The sequence below is a fragment of the Erpetoichthys calabaricus genome, chromosome 2 (genome assembly GCF_900747795.2).
Source record: "Erpetoichthys calabaricus chromosome 2, fErpCal1.3, whole genome shotgun sequence".
In the NCBI taxonomy this organism is placed as follows: domain Eukaryota; kingdom Metazoa; phylum Chordata; class Cladistia; order Polypteriformes; family Polypteridae; genus Erpetoichthys; species Erpetoichthys calabaricus.
In genome coordinates this window covers 48,232,986-48,249,117 of record NC_041395.2, presented here as the reverse complement: position 1 = coordinate 48,249,117, position 16,132 = coordinate 48,232,986, and the positions used below count along the sequence as shown (strand labels likewise).

The window sequence follows — 16,132 nt, the reverse complement described above, 5'->3', positions numbered from 1 at the left end:
TCTACTGAAGACAGTGGAGAGCTTCAAATATACTTCTCAAAAAAATGAAAGGAACACTTTTTAATGAGAGTATAGCATCAAGTCAATGAAACGTCTGGGCTATTGATCTGGTCAGTTTAGCAGCAGAGGGGATTGTTAATCAGTTTCAGCTGCTTTAGTGTTAATGAAATTAACAACAGGTGCACTAGATGGGCAACCATGAGATGACCCCAAAAACAGGAATGGTTTAACAGGTGGAGGCCACAGACATTTTCCCTCCTCATCTTTCCTGACTATTTTTTCACTAGTTTTGCATTTGGCTACAGTCAGTGTCACTGCTGGTAACATGAGGAGATACCTGGACCCTACAGAGGCTGCACAGGTAGTCCAACTTCTCCAGGTTGGCACATCAATACGTACCACTGCCAGAAGGTTTGCTGTGTCTTCCAGCACAGTCTCAAGGGCATGGAGGAGATTCCAGGAGACAGGCAGTTACTCTAGGAGAGCTGGACAGGGCCTAAGAAGGTCCTTAACCTAAGGACCAGTATCTGCTCCTTTGGGCAAGGAGGAACAGGATGAGTATTGCCAGAGACCTACAAAATGACCTCCAGCAGGCCACTGGTGTGAATGTCTCTGACCAAACAAACAGAAACAGACTTCATGAGGGTGCCCGGCACCGTGGAGCTCAACTGGCATTTGCCATAGAGAACCAGAATTGGCAGGTCCACCACTGGTGCCCTGTGCTTTTCACAGATGAGAGCAGGTTCACCCTGAGCACACGTGACAGACATGAAAGGGTCTGGAGAAGCCGTGGAGAACGTTATCCTGCCTGTAACATCGTTCAGCATGACCGGTTTGGTAGTGGGTAAGTGATGGTCTGGGGAAGCATATCCATTGAGGGACGCAGAGACCTCTACAGGCTAGACAATGGCACCATGACTGCTATTAGGTATCGGGATGAAATCCTTGGACCCATTGTCAGACCCTATGATGGCGCAGTGGGTCCTGGGTTCCTCCTGGTGCACGACAATGCCCGGCCTCATGTGGCGAGAGTATGCAGGCAGTTCCTGGAGGATGAAGGAATTGATACCATTGACTGGCCCCAACACTCACCTGACCTAAATCCAATAGAACACTTCTGGGAAATTATGTTTCGTCCATCTGACACTGCCAGGTTGCACCTCACACTATCCAGGAGCTCAGTGATGCCCTGGTCCAGATCTGGGAGGGGATCCCCAGGACAACATCCGTCATCTCATTAGGAGCATGCCTTGATGTTGTCAGGCATGCATACAAGCACGTGGGGGCCATACAAACTACTGAGTTGCTGCAATGAAATTTCGGCAAAATGGACTAGCCTGCCGCATCATTTTTTCACTTTGATTTTCTGGGTGTCTTTGAATTCAGCCATCAGTAGGTTGATAATTTTCATTTCTATCAAGCAATGTGGCATCCTTTCATTCCTAACACATTACCCAGTCCATATCAGTATAGCTATCCAGCAGGATTTTTCCCCATTGAGATCTGATGTGTTTTCAAAGTGTTACTTTAATTTTTTTGAGCAGTTTATTATATTATGGGTTCCTAATGCACTAGAGTTCCCAGTGGAGTCCCCTTTCAGTTTGTATGGACTAGTCTAGACTGCTGGGAGAACAACATTTTTTGGGGTTCACCAGTTCCTGTCAATGGTGATTATCATGCAAACCTGTAGTAGCACCTGAGGTATTCTAGGAATATGGCTTCAGGACTTTTATATGGCATCAGGAACTCCAGAAGTGACTCCAAGATGTACCTCCTGAGTAAGGGATAAAGGACCCTTTGGAGTCTGGAGGGAGCAATGAATACTGTGAGACTACACATGAGCAGGTGGAGCAGCTACCAAACATGGTAGCTAAGGTCAATCTATTGTATACTCTAGGTAGACTTCATAGGCATTTGTATATATGTTACTTTCCCTTTAATGTAGACCTAAAGAACATTTGAAAAGTTTTGATGAGAATAGCTCATTGAGCCCAACAAAGCACACCAGTCGTATCCACCTGCTTCCTCCAAAGAAACATCAAGTTGAGTTAAGTTGTATATTATGCTCTTCCTGTTCTTATAACTTTCAGTCTTATTAGAGCCCATACAAATTTTATGCCTGTGGCTCCTTTGTCCTTAATTGTGTTGAGCATTGTTCCAAGAGTGCCTCTACAGTCTGCAGCACACATTAACATGGTGGCAGTTTTTAGCAGTGCTACCTCACAACCCTGGGAACCTGCAGTTGGTTTCCTTGACCTATCACTGTTGGAGTTTGCACATTCTCCCCATTTTCAGTGAGCAATTCAAGTTTCTTTTATGTCCCACAATTACTCAAATCAAGTTAAGTGGTGATGCTAAATTGGACTGGTTTGACTGACTGGGGATATGTATTTTGTTGCGCTGACAAGTTTTTCAAAAAAGATACTGTATATCATAAAAAAGGGCGTGAGGAAATGAGTGCATAATTTCTCAGAGAATACTTTTTAATGATGTATGATGCTAATTTGAGTACAAGTAGCTGTTGAGAAAATTGGCTTCATCACCCAAAGGCACTAAATTGAATTAGATGGTTTCAAGAAATGTGTGGATGGAACAGATAGTTACTGAGACACTGATTTTACATTTGCAGTGAGGCAGCAACAGGCACACTTCAGGGTGCAGGACAGGAACAATCAGTTGCAGATTTCACAAATCACATGCAGCTTTCTAAGTTTTGCAGAATTGTTTCCAGGACCCTTTCTGGCCCTCAGCCACCTCTGATCAGATCACCCTTCCTAAGACCATGGTACTTACTAACAATGACAGAAAGCCACTGTCCTAAGTGTCAAATTTCATTTACAAACCAATAGTTCTGAAGTCCTGTTATGTACAAACATGTGGTTTCTTTGATCAAAGTGATGTCAGACGTCACTTCTCCAGCATATCCAATACTTCATGCTTACCTTGGCCTTAGATATCGTTGGTTAACCTTAAATGCTGATCTCACTTATCAGCAAAAGTACACCAAATCATTAACTGAGAACAGAGTACAGAACAGCAACCTAGGATTCCACATGGATTCCTCATGCAATCACAACCAGATGCTGCTGCCCAATTATTCTGTTACTGGGAAAGGTAACTGAATCGACAGGAGCTAGCAGGAATGAGGGACAAGAAGGGGATAGCTCTTCTACTTAAACATTGTTTGCCATAAGAATGACATCTGTTACATGCTTTTGAGCACATTTGTTAGCCAGCAAATAGTCTAAAATGTAAAAATGCAAACGCAATTGATAACAGAATATTCTCAGACCTGCTTAATCTAAGCCAAGGCTATGGGGAGATGTAATCTATACGAGAACCATTCAGAAAAAGGCAGAAAACAGCACTGGACAGGGCTCCAGTCTATCATGGGGCACACTCACACAAATACAAACACTCAGACTCACAGAGGGCCAGACTGGAGTCACCATCTTACCTAACCTGCATGTCTTTGGGGATGTGGGAGGAAAAATGTCTTTGAAATAAAAACAAAGCAGACATGGAGAAAATGTGCAGACTACAACATACAAATCCTAAACACTGGACCCATGATGCAGCGGCACCACTGTGATGCCCAAATGTTACCAGTCTCTTTAAAAAAATAGTATCATTTTGTTCTGTAATTGAACGGGCAGATAAACTTTTTGAGCAAAACCAGCAGTTGTGCTTAAAAAACAAAATAAAAAATAGAGAGAAATAAAAAGAAACCAAAGCCCAATTTAAGAGACAATAATCGCAGTGGAGAGAACAATAGGGTCAAAACCAAAACTACACACAAGAAAAAACAACTTTGAGCTCTTTAGGATTTTAGGATCCGCAGAACAGATAAGGATTTAAACTCATAGCTGTACTTTTATCCCATTGCGTTTATTACACATGGGTCACAACCTTAGAGGCCACAATCCTAATAATCCTGGAAGCAAACCTAACAATGGAATTGAAAAATGGTGGAGTTGGAGGACCCAAAATCATACCAAACCATGATACATTTCAAAGCAATAGATGTGTTTTAATTCTGCTTATCCATTTTGCACAATGAAGGTTAATGTCAAAAATTAGGGTCATTGTCGGACTTACCATACCATACCATTTTTATTTGTTAAGCGCTTAAAAACACAGCATTACAACTGACCGAAGCGCTGTACAGTTAAAACAAGCAAGACTAAAAGCAAAATATTAAAAAAAAAAAAAACAAACATTAAGAGAGAATTAAAACAGAGACACTAAAAAAAAAAACAGGTCAGGGGACCCAATAAAACAGAGAAATAGCAAAAAGCAAGTGGGAATAAGACAGGTTAAGAATTAAAAGCCAATGTGAAGAAGTGCGTTTTTAGGTGTGATTTGAATGTGGTGACTGAAGTGGCTTGCCTAACCACTAAAGGTAAGGAGTTCCAGAGCTTGGGTGCACAGACAGAAAAAGCCCTTTCACCACGAGCTTTAAAATGTGCCTTGGGAACGGTTAGGAGCAGCTGATCTGCGGATCTAAGAACACGAGGGGGATTGTGACGATGGAGCAAGACACTCAAGTAGGCAGGGGCTAGACCATTTAGTGCCTTATAGGTTAAGAGGAGTATCTTAAAATCAATTCTGAAGCTAACCGGCAGCCAGTGTAGGGTTTTTAAAATCGGTGTAATGTGTTGGCTTCTGCTGCTTCCAGTTAAAAGTCTTGCAGCCGCATTTTGAACCAATTGGACTCTCGAAAGAGTGGCTTTACTAATACCATATAGGCAGGAATTAGAATAGTCGAGCCGGGACGTAATGAATGCATGGATTACTGATTCCAGGAGGTGGTAAGGCAGAATTGGTTTGAGTTTGGCAATTCGCCTGAGATGGAAAAAGCAGGATTTTACTGTGCTGTTGACTTGAGCATCCATTTTCAGGACCATATCCATTTTGATTCCAAGATTGGAAACAGACGAAGTTACTGGAATGGGAAGAAAGTCAAGGCCAAGGGGTAGGGTCTGTTTGCGGTCGGGACTAAAAACAATGACCTCGGTTTTTGAATCGTTCAGGTGAAGGAAGTTTACAGCCAGCCAGTCCTTAATGTCAGATAAGCAGTTGAGAAGAGGTTTAGTGGAGTCAGTTGACTTGAGGGAGAAATAAATTTGGCAGTCATTTGACTTGAAGTTTCCATTTTAAGAAGTCTGATGTTGACTGTCCGTAACAGTTTCTGCCTTGAGTCCAGTGCTGTCACGAATGGCTCTGACCCTCAAAAGCATGATGGGATAGGAAGTATGAAAATAAATGAACAGCTGCATAATCCTTCATGCTGAAATAAACTACCATCCTTATTTTACTGCCTACCTATTACAGGCATGTCCTATTATACCCTAGACAGTAAACTGAATTTCACAGTTGCTTTACTTTTAATGTTGTTGAGTGTGACCATTCTGTTGACTTTATAGGACCCAAATTAAATGGAACAAAGGTGGGAATTGAACTAGAACCTGGAAGCATAACCTTCCTCTTAGCTCCCTTCCTGACGTGGTTGACCCAAAAGATTAAAAAATAACTTCTGATCTATCTTCACCCACCAGTTCTACATTAAGAAGGCTACCCAAGTCACATGGCATTGCATGACTTCGAGGTGGAGAGCATCTAACACTTAAATAACTGCAGTTCCTCGATCTAGTTGTCAGGCTCCATAACTAAGAATCACAGGCACTGATGGGTTATAAGAATCCCTCATGAGTTCTCAGCATAGTTTTAGATTTCACATTGCACTGTGAAAGTATTGCAGGGCTCAAAAGTTTTGGCAACCAATCAGTGGGGAGTTACTTTATTCTTTCTACACTGTGTTGTGATATGACAAAGATAAGATGTCGAATAGACAGTTGTGCTGGCTCCAACATCCTGTAAGCCTCTTCTCTGTTCTCCTTCATTTCTTGAGGTTGCTGTTGCTCTTTTCTATTCTTCTTTTTCTTGTAGATTTTAATGGGTTTTTCACTGATTGTAACCATTCTATGTATTGACCTTCTAACAGAATGTTCATTGAATGTCAAATTTCCAACAAACAAGAGCCCAGTTTTGTAATGGCTAGTCACAGAGCATTTTTATGGAGTTGCTGTATATCATACTACATGACTGGCAGTTGTGGACACTTGTTGCAACTGTCCATTATAAACTAAGATAATGTAAGTAAAGGTTCCATCCATCCATTATCCAACCCTAACTACAGGGTCACAGATGTCTGCTGGAGCCAATCCCAGCCAACACAGGGCGCAAGGCAGGAAACAAACCCTGGGCAAGGCGCGCACACACACACACACCAAGCACACACTAGGGACAATGTAGAATCGCCAATGCACCTAACCTGCATGTCTTCGGACTGTGGGAGGAAACCGGAGCGCCCAGAGGAAACCCACGCAGACACGGGGAGAACATGCAAGCTCCACACAGGGAGGACCCGGGAAGCGAACCCAGGTCTCCTGTGAGGCAGCAGCGCTACCCACTGTGCCACCGTGCCGCCCCGTAAGTAAAGGTTACACATTAAAATCTCTAAAACACTTGTGTAGTGAGGCGGGGGCTTAGAAAGGGAAAAAGGACAGACTCCTCTCATAATGGCAGGAAATTAATTTGGACTACGTAAGTGCAGTCATGAGCTGCATGTTTACATGCTTTCCATATTTATAATATGGAAAAAAAATAAGATGGGAGTCACATGTACTTCTCCAATTCTCTGATCTTTTCCTCAAGATCTGTTTTATTATACAGTACAAGTACTTGCATTTTCAATTCCCCTCAGCACGCAACAGGGAAAGCTGCATGCTAGTCAACCCCTCACTTTTTCTCATTTGTGCCTACTCTGTTACAGTAAATACAGGTGGAATGTGCTCCTGAGGCATGATGGGATCCTGTTGGTCTTGATGTGGAGGCAGTGTGTTCAGTCTACGGTTGGTTCCTGCCTTGTACTTAACACTGTCTATGTGTGATCCTTTGAAATCGATGTAACAATTGAGCAAACTGGAAATCCCAATGATAATTATGCTAGCCACAATTAAATTCATTACAAATGTACAAGTCTATAGCCTTTTTGGGATAATGCACCGATACAGCACTTTGCTACACCCAAATTAGGACCTGAGCAATGGGTGACACCTCAACACCACACTAGTTCAAATGGAATGGGACAGTGTGATTTTTTTATGCTAGCTGCCACTAACCCTCGTGTTTCCATGTAAGTTGGAGGACCAGCTTGCAGGGCTAGATGCAGGTTAACATCATACTCAGGACAAAGCAATCGCAGGTTAAGGGCCTTGCTCAAGGGCCCAATGGAGTGGAATCACTTCTGGCATTTACGGGATTTGAACCAGCAACCTTCTGATTTCCATCACAGATCTCTAGCATCAGAGCCACCACTCCACTTAGAATAAAGACTGTTTATAAAAGGTAAAAATATGAATGGGTATGGGTGTCAATAAGTCAACAAAGGTCATCTTGAGAGCATTGGGCAAAAGGCAGGAACAAGCCCTTAATAGTACGCCATTTTAGAATCTTCAGTTAACCTAGCATGCAATCTTTGTGGTAAAGGTGGAGAACCAGAGTCTTAGCTACATTAACAACGTGAGAATGTTCGGACACAGTGCATTGCTCAGCTTTGTTTTAAATCCTGAATCAGAAAACAAATCAGATTACCAGATGACAGCAAGCCTTTTGCCAAAGTAAAATGTGAAAAACGTTGCTTTAAAAAAAAAACAAATGCCAAAAATATGAGACAATAGTTTTAAAATGACTCACTAGTTGAACTTGATACAGTTGAGACTTCAGATAGTTAAAGCAGCCCACAACATGTTTGCGAGTGTTTTACAGTCGTCTTGGGATCCGTTTGACTTGTCAGTATTCACTGTGCTAGCTTTACGCACTTAGCTGTCATCCAGCTTCATTCATCATTTAAAAGACTGCAATCCAACTGAGGCCACTTTCTATAAAATGACTACAGCCTTTTAAAGTCTGAGCATTGTTATACTCTCTAAATCAGTTTGTGTTGTAACTTTGACAATCAAATTTAATTTTTTATAGCTACGGCATAAGTCCCTTCAACATTGCAGAAAGATAGCATTACACCGTGGTGACATGGAGTTGGCATTAGGACATTAGCCACCCACATCAGCAATTTGTGTGTCAGTGAATATGAAGGCTGTTCGACTTCTGTTTGCCTGATTTTGATTTTGCTACCTGTTCTCCTGATTTTAAACTTTAAACTTTAATGTCCAAAAAGGTACGGAATCCTGCAGTATCAGGAACAATTCTGGAGTGCCAGTCCAAAGATGTATATTTCATGCAGCCAATTGCTGTCATGTTATCCTTTAATTCTGCTGTTTTAGCTTTTAATAGAAGTAACCAGTAGAATATGGCTAGCTGCCTTACAACTGTGGGAGACGTCACTGTTCATAATTCTGTATTCCTTCTGAATTCCAACGGACCCTATTGATCAGTGATGCTAACATGGTCAGCAGGTGACAGTGCCTTGCTCTGGACTAGCATGCCGCTTATTGTTGGTTCATGCCAGTCAATACCAGTGGTGTTTGTACATCAAGGGCCAATCAGGAATAGCCTCATCAGATGATATGTAAAATAAGTAACAGCTTCTCTCAGCAATTTATCCTATTACTGTATAACAACATTCAAAATTACTTGCTTAAGCAATTTGTGTCTAATTTCCAATCATATGCTCAATGCAATGTCTTATCTAGAAAACTATTGTGTACTAGCCACTGTACCTGAAAAAGTCAGGTAATAGAATAATTTGCTATCTTTTGCCCTACAGGTAATTTCACCCCCTTTTTCTCTGTATTTGCATGTATGTGAACTTCTCTCCATCGGCGCTCCATCTCTCCAGCATGATCCCTAAAGCCTGCTTCCCAGACTCGGTTATTATTTTCAAGGTGCCTTTCTCACCTCCTGTCTGGTTTCATACTTTCCGTCTTTTAAGGCAACTCTCTGAGCATGGTTCATATACCTTTACTCCTCCTGGCGTGTCTCGCACCTGCATTTCCTCTTTCATCAGTCACCAAAGCTGAAATGACCAATCACCCCAAAGCCAAACTGACCAATCACACCAAAGTCAAACTGACCAATCAGACAGCACTGCGGGACTGGAAACGCAGACCTTATTGTTTTGTTATATTGTAGATAGTAGTACGTTAAATCGTCTAAGGATTGTTATAATAAGTTTGTTATAATATTAAGTTTAATGTCACTGTCTCTGTGCAGACATTTTAAATCTGTTTTTCTTTTCTTTGTACGTGTATAGCTGAGCCAGATTTAGTACAAATGGGTTCAGCATTTAGAATTGCAGAGCCAAGCATAGGACAAGATAGACAAAGACAGCTGGAGGAATGTATAGTAAGCCTAAAGACAGAATAGTATACATCTGTCCTCTGTCAGCACAAAATCTTCTTTCCTTGTTTGGAAATGGACTATTTGCTGACGTGAGGGCCTACACGTGGAGAAGACAGTATATAAAGACTTGGACAGCAGCCAAACACTTTGAAGCCGACGGACAGATGGGTGACATCGTCATCCGTCCTGAAAAGTCTTACAGTGCAGCGACGAAAGATGGCAGACTGTATAGATCAAGATCCCACCTTGGTATTGCCTTTGCCATTGGCTTCCCGTCTGTAATGCTGCGTAAATCGTCTTTAAGAAAGCTAAGTTATTTTCTCTTATGTGATTTTTTTTACCGCCGTATCACTATGGGAGAGGTATCGCCTTTGAATATTATATCTATATAGTTTTCTGTTACTTAAAACGCCGCAATTACAAAAGAACTTATTCCAACTAGGGAGCTATACTGCCCCCTAAAGGAACAAAATGGCGTAGTCGGCAGGATTGTGGCTGAATTAATAACCGTATCATATTTATAATGTAATATATATATAAAATATGTTTCTGATAATGATGGCATGGAAGGTCTCGGTCAGATGCTGAGTGTATCGGGATGGTCGCGTGCACAGTCATGGACTCCCGTGACCGAGTTATACTGCTTTAAATGCCTGGCCCTAACTGGAATAGGGATATTAATTAATCCCGTCAAAGTACAAGAGGCGGTTTTGTAACATGGGCCAACAGTGCATGGGGCAATAATAAAAAAAAACACACATAGCTGCCGGTGAGTTGTGATAGTGTCTGCTAACTACATTATGCGAGTTGGACTTTAAAGTCCAAAGCATGATTACAAAATGTGGGAATAAAAGACGAAACTAAACCAGAAAAAAATAAATTGTAAAACAGTTTTAAATGTATAGACACAAATGTCCAGAATAAAGTGAAACGGCACCCGAGTGGACAACACAGATTAATCAGCTGCCATACGAAGTTCAAAACCTGCCAGAGAAGTAAATGCCGTGTTGGGGAACACTGTTATTAAAATAAATTACATCATTAGCCATTAGGAACAGTATTTTGTAAAGCTATAAAGAGCTGCGCGTTATTAAAAGTTGATGCATGCAGGCATGCATTTACCTTGTCTGACAAGTCACATATCCAGCGGGTCTGGTAGTCAAATACTTAAAGATAAACAGGGTTAATGGTGAAAAATCCATAAATTCTTGATCGCGCTCACTTCCTATCACTTTGCCTAAAAGGTTAAAGGTTAAAGGTTTTGGCAACCCCCATACCTATACTATACTGGTAAAGTATTATGCCGTGTGCTAAAACACACAGATATTAATGAAATTATTGAAATCATCTTATAAATACAGCTTAAATTACAAACCAAAGATATAAGCTAGTGTTTAAAAAGAAACTGTAAACGGTGTACACTAATAGCACTAAAATGTAAAAGAGCTCTAATTTAAATTGGAAAAGGAATAAATACATTTGGTTTTAACTTTGCAATGAGAAGCATGCCTCTGTTACCTTCCTGTAAGTACTGGCCATACTTTTAAGAAGGTATTAATTGGATAAATGTAATGCGCTCCTCATTGGGATTCCTGGCAAGAGTATCCAGAGACTCCAGTCTATCAGAACAGCGCTGCCAGGATCCTGATGAGGGTGCGAAAGTATGATCACATCACCCCAATCCTGAAAACCCTTCACTGGCTCCCTGTTTCATTCAGAATAGAGTATAAGGTCTCCCTTCTTACCCACCAGTGCATTTATGGACATGCCCCTCTTTATCTACAGGAACTCCTTACCCCTCATACCTCCTTACGCTCCCTCCGCTCTGTACACACTAACACCCTTCAAGTCCCCAGAACTAAGCTCAGCAGCATGGGTGACAGGGCGTTTTCATCTGTGGCACCGAGGCTGTGGAATGCCCTCCCTGATTACCTGAGAGCCCCACAGTCGACTGAAGCCTTTAAGCAAAAACCTAAAAACTCATCTTTTTAGAAAGACATTTTGTTAAAGTATTTTATAGATTCTTCTGTTTTTATTTTTTTATTTTTACTCTGTAGCACTTTGGGATTGCTAAAATATAAAGTGCAATATAAATAAAATTTATTATTATTATTATTATTAAATGTGGATTTAATAATGACAGTTTCTCACATGACAAAGAAAGATAATTATCAATGTGTATAATTGAGTTAAAGTAAATAAAATGTCTCCACTTTTGTTTAAACTTATCATAAATGTGCAAAACATTTTTCCTTTCAAACCCTGATCAAGTTTAAACAAGGGTCCAGATCTAATGTCCCTCCAGTGTTCTCTATACCCTTGGATGTGTGTGTGTGTGAGCTCAGGTGCAACCTGAACATTCCAGATTAACAATTGGTCATGAAGTTAAGAGGTCTTTATTTTTGGAAATTAATTGCACATTTACATATCCAGTTTAAGTTTTTTCTAGTCAAGGCTATGCAGTGCAAGCCAGGAAATAGCTACAAAAATTCCAGTAACATTTTCTCTCTTAAAGGTAACTGCATCAATTTGGAAAAAAAAAACAGAAAGCACATCAATATCAGGAATGCATTGTCCACAGGACATTAACGCTGATGGGGCTGAACAGTATTTTGATCTTTACCCATGGCAGAGGAGGACCACGTAACAGGTCTAAATCTGAAAAAGGCAACAACAAAGTGTTACGTTTGTTCCATTCACTTTGTGGAAAAGTATCCAGCAGTATGATTCCCCATTTTCAATAAGTGTAGAATTCTGGTTCAGAAAGAACGTGTTTTTCAATTATTTTTGTCCTCATGCATAAAAAGTACGTACACACACAAAAATGTTGCATACGCCTGTTTCCGCGCTCACATTGAGGTGTATAAAAACTAAACTTGGCATAATGCTACGCACATTTACACAGCAGCCTCAGACTATACGTATGCACGTTTCTGCTCGATTCTGTAAATGGGCAGCACCCAGCGTCAAAGCAGTGCTACTGCTTTTAGATTCACACCCATGATGCAGACATTATGAAATACATCAAACTTAACTGCATATCGTTTACAAATTTAAAGCACTTGATTGTAACGAATCTGCAACAATATAATGGTGCACGAAGTGGGCACACTATTCCAACCATCATGACTGCTTTAGGGTTGTTAGAAGACATCACAAATGGAAGAATTAGAAGAGAGTGCATATTTAGAGATCATGCTGATTTCTTGTGCCATGATGATGACTGGCTTCTAAGGCAATTTAGATTTCAAAGAGCTATCCTCTTGGAGCTGTGTGCTGAACTGGCAGCGGCTTTACAAAGATAGACTTTGAGGAATTGTGCTCTACCTGCTCCTTTGCAAGTTCTGTCCATCATTGAGTTTTTAGCCAGAGGAGGTTTTCAACATGAACTGGCTAACCGATCGAGTATTTCACAAAAATCATTGAGTCGTGCCATGCTGCCTGTATGGGATAGTATTATCTGCTTGTCATCCAGATATACAAGATTCCCTTACACTGTGGATGAACAGGCAAACATTAAAGTGCAATTCAGAGCAATGTCCGGTTTTCCAAATGCAATTGGTGTGACACACATTGCTACAAAGGTGCCTTCGGAGAATGAATTGTTTATGTAAATAGAAAGCATTTCTCTTCTATTAATGTGAAAATTATCTGTGATGAGAAAATGCATCTCATTAATGTTGTGGTGAGGTACATAAATGTCTTGCCAATAGTTGCAGCAGCTCACTGCTCAAATGGTGTGATCCCCGTAATTCCGCTACCTACTCCAGTGGTGTTGACACTTAGAAGGTGGGCTGCAACTCACCTTTTCACACCAGCTTTGATATCTGACCACTTCTTTTTTATTTTGGGCATTGTGTGACTTTCTGAACTTGAACTTTTGAGTGCATCTGTTGTGTTCTGCCACTCCATCGATTTCCTTTTGTTGATTATACCACTGCTTAAGTTACAAATACTACAGAAGTTAGTAAGTTTTCCTTGCCTCTACTTCTCTGAGCAGGACCTCAATTTTGTTTTACACGTACTTTTGCCATTGTCTTTTAACAAAACACTGAACGGAATGGGGTATTTATATTGATTTGCATATTCAAATAGGCAAAATCCTAGAAGGGGCTGTAGGTACGTGCATGTTAATTAAAATTCACGTTGATTGGGATTTATAAAGAGAAGGTGTGTAGGACTTTGCTTATGCACAGTTCTATGCATCTGAATTTTTTCACACATTTCTAGTTTTGCCTGTACGCCATGTTTTAGTGTGAATTCTATGCAAGGCATTATACATGAGGCCCCTGGTCACAAGGTGGTTAGTGCTGCTACCAGAGATTCCCAGAATCTTGTGTGTGAGTTGTGCAATGTGTGTAGACTGTAAAGTCTGTCCAAGTTATTATGGTTTGCCCTTTTTTCTCTCAAAGCCATTAGATTCTGAACTTGAGCTGTCACTTTTCCAGTTTAGACAGTTTAGAACCAATATATTTTCCTGAGCAGCAGGTGGTTGCAAAGTTCTCAGCTTTCTTAACATTTAAAATATATGTTGCTGTATTTTGTAACATGATGAAAATGTTAGAAGGTATCACAATTATCTGATGCCAGACAAGGCACCAGCATCCTATTGTTTAGTTTTTTTGTAGTAAGGTAAGGTAATTTTTATCATTACAGATGTCAGCACACAGAAAAGAAAATTCAGGTGTGGCCCCATCAAATGTTGTGATGCCTAAATGGAAAAACAGGCTACGGAAATGGACAATTTAAGCCTTCTACAGCAGAGTTCCTCAAGTTCGGTCCTGGAAGGCCACAGCAGCTTCAGGTTTTTATAACAGCAAAATTGCTCAATTAAAAGTAAATTATTACTAATGATAAGGCCCAATGCAAGGAAAAGAGCCAACTTGTACAGGAGGAGGTGTGAGCAGGTATGGAAGAAGTGCATACCAGAAGGATGGTAGGATTGAGACAGCAGAGGGCATGGATGAAGTGAGAGAGTTAACTGAAATGGAAGATCTCATGGTCTTTCATTACGCAGGCAGAACCACAGTCCAAAAAAGACTTGGTCCACACTGTCTGTGGTGCCCTACTTAGCCCTGGAAACTTCCATTTTTGGGGCAAAAGTAAGACACCATTTTGCTACTTCTGCTCCAGAAAAGGTGCAATGGAAAATATTCTCACCAGTTCTACTAAGAGAAGGATGCTACAGCTGGAGACCCGAACAAGTGCAGAAAATAGTGGCAAATAGTGTCACCTTAGCCACCATTGCAAGAAAACACCACAGTCCTTTCAAAAAGCACCTTACTTTCATGAAAGAAGGAGAACAACATTGGCAGGCCTAATCACTATTACAAAAGACTGGCAGTAGAGAAAAGCCAAGCAAAATGTCTCCTTTTATTGGCTAACTAAAAAGATTACAATATGCAAGCTTTCGAGGCAACTCAGGCCCCTTCTTCAGATTACATCTTGCCTGAAGAAGGGGCCCGAGTTACCTTGAAAGCTTGCATATTGTAATCTTTTTAGTTAGTCAATAAAAGGTGTCATTTTGCTTGGCTTTTCTCTACATTCATAATGGCTAACACGGTACAACACCCTAGTACAAAAGACTGGCAGCTAAAGCTTGACCTGGGCAACACACACATTGCAAAAACATCACTGTGGCCCGATGTAGTCACTCTATCAGAGGCCTCCAAACAAAGTGCTCATGATAGAATTGACAATGCCCTGGGAAAATTGCATGAGAGGAAGCTTGCGACATACCAGGAGCTATTGAATCAGTGCCACAGACAGGGTTGGCATGCTTGCTGCCAGCAGGTTGAAGTAGGATTTGCAGGCCACTCACTCTGCAAAGCACACCCTGCTTGGCATCACTGGAGCTGCCAAGAGAAAAGCCATCCAAACCAACAAAGAGGCTGCAGAAAAAGCAAGATGGTGGTGCCTGTGCAAAGATACTGAGATTAATAAAATACAGTAAGTCCATGAAGACCCAAGCATAAAAGAAGTGGTGAGGGAGCCTTTTGCTGTTATCCACCAAAAATCTGGAATATTTTACCAACAGAGGTGCTATTCTAACAATTTGTTTTTTCATATCTACATTTTAATTCTACCCTTAATAAACTAGATATGCATAGAATTACAATGCTCTTCAATGAATCTTCAATCTTTGTTAATCTTTACTGTTTTTTTTCCCGGTTGTTTTGTGGTGATGTTCTGAGCCATCACCACCTCATCAAAGTCCTGTTCTACTTGAATGTGATGTTTGAATGTTTGAATGAAAGCAGATACTCCAACCTACCATGAGACCCAATGCATCAAATCTTCTAACACAAAGCCATAAAACTACTGAAGGACTTGGGGGCTTAGATGGTTTTTGGGCTGGAACCACTACAGATTTTTTATACAGTTTTTTATTTAATTTTATTGATTTTATTCAATGAAAACAACATTCCATACAATCAAGTGAAAATTAACAAACCAGAATTCAGCCCCCACCAGAGAGATAAAGAGGAGTTCAGCAAGATCAAATCTTTAAATAATAAATCACCCATAATAACAACAGCGCAAGTGAGCAGAGAGCTGAGGAGACTTTGTGCCAGCAAAGCAGCGGGTCCAGATGGAGTATCGCCACGACTGCTGAAGGTCTGTGCATCGGAGCTGGGGGGTCCTCTACAGCGCATCTTCAACCTGAGCCTGGAACAGGGGAGAGTCCCGAGGCTTTGGAAAACATCTTGTATCACCCCAGTCCCAAAGGTATCACGTCCTAGTGAGCTGAATGACTTTCGGCCTGTTG

The 16,132-nt window shown here is 40.9% G+C and overlaps 1 protein-coding gene across 1 annotated transcript in view; it reads right to left on the bottom strand.

The window, feature by feature from the left end:
- dennd2b (DENN domain containing 2B) overlaps positions 1 to 16,132 on the bottom strand; it is a 419,481-nt gene that overhangs the window by 349,827 nt on the left and 53,522 nt on the right.